Source organism: Pteropus vampyrus, unplaced genomic scaffold (assembly GCF_000151845.1).
Source record: "Pteropus vampyrus isolate Shadow unplaced genomic scaffold, Pvam_2.0 Scaffold18, whole genome shotgun sequence".
Taxonomy (NCBI): domain Eukaryota; kingdom Metazoa; phylum Chordata; class Mammalia; order Chiroptera; family Pteropodidae; genus Pteropus; species Pteropus vampyrus.
The window spans coordinates 4,995,728-5,000,975 of NW_011888799.1; positions in this window are offsets into that span (position 1 = coordinate 4,995,728).

The following is a 5,248-nucleotide window of genomic DNA, read 5'->3' on the forward strand; positions in this document are numbered from 1 at the left end:
TCCAGGGCCCAGAGTGATGGCACTGAGTGTCTCCATCTAAGCACAGGGTAGGGAGCTTACCGCATGGCCCCTCGATTACCCTGTCACAGGCCAGAAATGCCATCCTGCCCACATCCGGCAGAGGAAGCCTGGCGGGTGTGACCCCAGCCAGGCTCCTGCCGTCTGCATTGCTCCGAAGTTGGAGACATCACTTCTGGGTTGAGGGATCAGGAAAAGCTTCATGAAGCAGCTGGTTTTTGGTTTGGGGAATTTGGAGTTAAGAGTAAAAGCCAAGAGAAACGATTGCACAGGATTGGAGGTGGACAGCTCAGGGTAGCTCAGGTCCTGGCCTGGCTGAATTATTGGGGTGCACAAGGAAGGAAGGAACAAGGCTGGGGGTGTGATAAATCTTGAAGGGCCACCAAGGAGTTTGGGCTTCATCCTGGAAGCATTAGGAACCATCAAGCAAAGACATTCCTGGAAGCCAGAGTTCTTGCTCATGATGTGAGAGGAGAGACATGAGGGGAAGAGAAAGGGGGCATGAGGTGGCAGCAGGGGATGGTAAAGGCACTAGAGAAAGGTGGCTGTCAGGGCAGGGATGACCCCAAACAATTTCGGTTAGAGAGCGAAGGCAGAAGGGGGTGAGGAGTAAATCAAACCAAATGCCTCGTCTTTTGTCTTAGCGATTTCACTTCTAGAAATTTACCGTAAAGAACTTCTTCAACACCTGCTTGAAGGTCTTATGTTCAATGATGTTCATCACAGTATTATTTAGAATAGTAACAAGAATGAGAAAAACATCATGCTAACTGAAAGAAGGCAGTCAGAAGAGACCACATATTGTATGATCCCATATATGTGAAATTGCCAGAATAGACATATCTGTGGAGACAGAAAGATTAGTGGTTGCCTAGGGCTAGGGGTGGGGGATGGAGGGTGCAATAGAGGGTGGCTGCAAATGGGCACAGAGTTTTGATTCGAGGTGATGAAATTGTTCTGAGGTTAGATTGTGGTGATGGTCAACACTAAATATACTAAAAACCATTGCATTGTACATTTAAAATGAGTGAACTTTCTTATTTATAAATTACATCTCAAAAATAAACACCTAAAAGCTCAGTAAAGCTGTTCACGTTTTTAAACAAGGCAGGGGGATTCTGTGCACTGTGAGTAACGTGGCTTCTGCCTGACACATGGACAGCACTAGACCCCAAGAGAAAATGAAGCTGCCTTGCAAAGGAGATGGAGCCCCTCCGTGAGGAGAGCGAGACAAGGTGGCAGGGAGGCAGAGCCTCCGGGAAGCAGCTGGCTGGGAGCTGAAGGGTAAGAGGCAACCCCGCTGAGTGTTACACTCCCAAGATGAGTGTGGTCTCCATTGCCTTTGTTGCCGACAGTCGAGCAGATGGGCCCTGCTGTCCAGCATGCCTTGCTCTGCCTGCAGCTTCCTGTCAGCAGGAGGGTAACCAGTGCGGCTCTGTACCCTGCCACCTGGCTGAGTGACAGAGGAAGGTGGAGTGCCTAGGTAGGGGGCAGAGGAGAGAAAAACAAGAAGGAATCTGACAGTCCTGGGGTTGAATCTCAGATTTGCCACCTAACTAACTGGATGTTTGACCTTGAACAAATTATTTAATCTCTCTGGGTTCCAGTTTCCTCATCTTCCTGGGGCGGGGGTGGGGACAGTTGAAGTTACCTTAAAGCAGATGTGGAGAATGGTGTGCAGTGCCTTAAGGACCCCTCCGCAGAAGCTGTGCAGGGGTATCATCACTCTGGGATGCGCAAACCCTGATGACAGTGAGAACCTCAGAGTCCTAAAATCTCCATGACCAGAACCAATGGGAGTGGGGCCGAGGGTCAATAAACCACTGATCCCAGAACTGGAGTGGGTATAAGAAGAGGAAGTGGGGCTTCCCCCCCAATACCCATTGTACCTCTTTGCATCCACTTCCCCACAGCCCCACCTTCCATTCCAGAAGCTTCCAGCATGAGGGTCTTTCAGGCTTCTCTGAAGAGGGAACTAATTAAACCTTAATTGACACAGCACTAATTAGCTTCTTAATTACACAGAACCACATGATTAGCCACGCAGCAGACACTAATTGTTCATTAGGAAGCAGCCTCCTCCTCCCCTTTTCTAGAACCTATCAGCTAAGGCACCCAAGGGACCCATGGTAGGCGCGGCCCCCACCCCCAGCCCAGCCTCTGAGCCTATCCTGATTCTAGAAGGCATCAGCTAGAATAGTCCCCACTTCCCTGGCCTGAAGTCAGGGGCCCTCTGTGACAGCAATCTAAATAAATAGCAGCTTCTACCATTTTGAGCATCTTAGATTCAGAACCCTGCAGCCTTCCTCCAAAATCCCTGGCCCAAATTAGGATGGAAGTGTGTGCTTCTGTAACGGCAGAAGCAGCTCAAACTGGTCTTATCCTGTTTCTAACAAGACCTGGAACCAAAGTTTAAACTTTGGATACACCACTTATGAGCAACACTTGCGAACCCTTAATTGCTCCTGCCACCAAACCAAAAGACTGGGATGTGACTGGAAGCCTGAACAGAGGCACCCTTCCAGAAGCGAGGGTCTGTTGTCCAGGAAGATCTGGTGCTGAAACCCCTTAAATCTAGCCCCAAACCCTGGGTCAGAGAGAAAGATTTGAACCTTGCCTCCTGTCTCCTTGCCAACCTCACAATAAAAGCTTTTTCTTTTCTTAAAAGCTGGTGTCATCGTATTGACTTCTATGCACATAGGGCAGCAAACTCTTGCTTGGTAACAATCTGGAGCTCCGAGTCTTGGTCTCTTTGGGGTGAGAGGAGCCCAGGGCAGGCCCAGTTCGAAGAGTGAGAAGAGAGGGAACCAGCATTCATAAACACCCACTACCTCCCACAGCTTAGTATCTAGACTTTCAGACACCCAACAGAACAGGTGTTCTCCACGCGAGAAGAGGCTCTGTGAGAGTGAGTAACGTACCAGGATGGAGCCAGATTCAAACCAGTCTGACTCCAAACCGAGCTGCTATCTACTAGTCCTGCTAACTTCCTTCAGTTTCCCCGATGTCACAAGGTTCAAGATTGGGACCTGGAGTGGGAAGGTGACTTGCCCCTCCCCAGGGAGCCATTTGCCCCTAGCAACACAGCTTAACTTCTCTGTAGAGCCAGCAGTAGGGTCCTCTGACAACAGGGACAGGCTCCTGGGGCAGGACCCCCACGTCCTGCCTTAGCTGTGTGGCACTCGGCGAGTTACTCTGGAGCTCTCTGTGCCTCAGCTTTCTCTTCTGTGAATTGAGGATAATAATGGTACCGTCTGCCCCTAATGCATGGAAAGGCTCAGAGGAGTGCCTGCCTTGCAAAGCCAGCAGCACTTAATGAGGGCAGCGGTTACCATTTTCTGTAACGGAAGTTGTTGGGACCTCTAAGAGAGCATATTGAGATTTGGGGTCCCCCACCCCTCAGATGTCCTCTCCACTCTTTGGCTTTGGGAGCCACTCTCAACAGCTCCACCTTCCTTGTCTCCAGGATGTCACCTCCCCGACCTAAGATTCTGCCCCAGGTGCGAACTTCTCTCAGGCTTCCCCTACCCCAGCCTGTGCTGGCTTCTGAGCAGGCCCCTAGGTGGCCAAGCCTACCTGGCCCATGGGGGCACACAGACACCCCAGCCTATCCTACCAGAGGTGTGGGCAAGAAGAGGACTGACATGGCATATCCATCTAGTGACCACACAGCTTGCTTCTCCCAAGACAGTCCTAGTTTCCACCTATCGCCCTAGTGTAACTATTCACAGTGCCCTCTTCTGCTCTCAGACTACCTTGACTTGGACAATACATGATATGATCCCACAGTGGACATGCCCTCCCCGGCCTGTTGCCAGCCAGGTGCTGTACATACACACCCATGCCGGGGACCCCTCAGCCCGGGCGGTTGGGTTGCTTCCCCCACCTCTCACCTCAACAGAAGAAAAAGCAAAGACATGGAGATATGGGCAGAGGACTTCTCCAAGTTCCCACAACCAGAAAGAGGAAGATTTGGGATGCAAACCCACATTTGGGGGTCCTCAGAAGCCCACGCCCTTTTTCCTTGTCCTGCCATGCCCCTTCTTCGCATTGGCCAGAGGGCGTTATGGAAGAAGGGCCACATGGGACGAGGAGGGCCGAAGCCCCTTGGGGGAGTGTGGCCTCCAAGTTGGGTCTCTGGTGGGCAGGGCTGGGGCACACTGGGATATGAAGAGAGGGGTTAGGAAGAGGGATCAGTGTGAGCAAAGTCACAGCCAAAGAGACCCGTGTTGTGGGAATAGCAACTGCATGTCTGGAGTAAAGGCTGCGGAGAGTGGGGTGGGGCCTGGTGAGAGTGAGCAGGTGACTGAGTCGATTGGGAGCAGGTGAGAGAGACACCTGCAGAGGGCCGGGGCCGGGGATGTAGGCCAACTGACCAAAGAACTGGACAGATTTCCCTATTTGTGTTCTACCACAGGCCTAAGGACTTGAAGGATACGGGGTGGAGGCCCCGCAAAGGGCTAGACCCCAGAGCTTCATGGAGGATGAGGCACTATGCTGTGGGTATTGAAAAAGGAGCTGCAAGTGGGAATGGCTTGTACAAACACTAAGGGAAAAAAAACACCTTGATCTCTTTGAGAATGGTGAGTGGACCAGCTTGTCAGGCCCTGGGACAGCTTAATGGACATAAGGCCAAAATGGACATTATGGTCTGTTTGTGGAGAGCTTTGGGTGCCCTGAAAACCAGCTTATTCGTTGTCGAGGGGTCCCGGGGAAGCAGCCCCTTGGGTGAAGCTATGCTGGCTTTATGGTGGAATGGGCAGAGATTTGTTCACTGACCTCACCATCTCCTCCCGCAGCCTCTTGCCCTCCTGAGTCCTCTTCTGGTCCTTTTCCAGAGAACCAGGCCTGGTCTCCAGGGTCAGGATGTGCAGGATGACCCACCTCTTTTCTAGCTGGGTCCTTGGAAGCGGTGGAGGGGGAGGTGAAGATGGCCAGCTCCCGCCCCTGCCCCATGAAGCTGTGGGCGGTGCAGGCTACTCCCCTCCCCCAGGTCCCTGGCGTCGCTGCAAGAGACACAGCAATTAGGTCAGAACGCCCCTCCAGATGCTCACCCCCTTCTCATTATCTGGAAACAGTTACAGTGTATCAAGGAAAGCCCTCTGGGGGTGTTTTCCCATCTGTTGCTCTATTTCTGACACATGCTGCTTTCCCACCTGGAATTCCCCTGCCCTCCTCTCCTCTTATCTAAGCCCTTCCTGTCCTTGGACAAGTTACAAGTCTCCCCGCA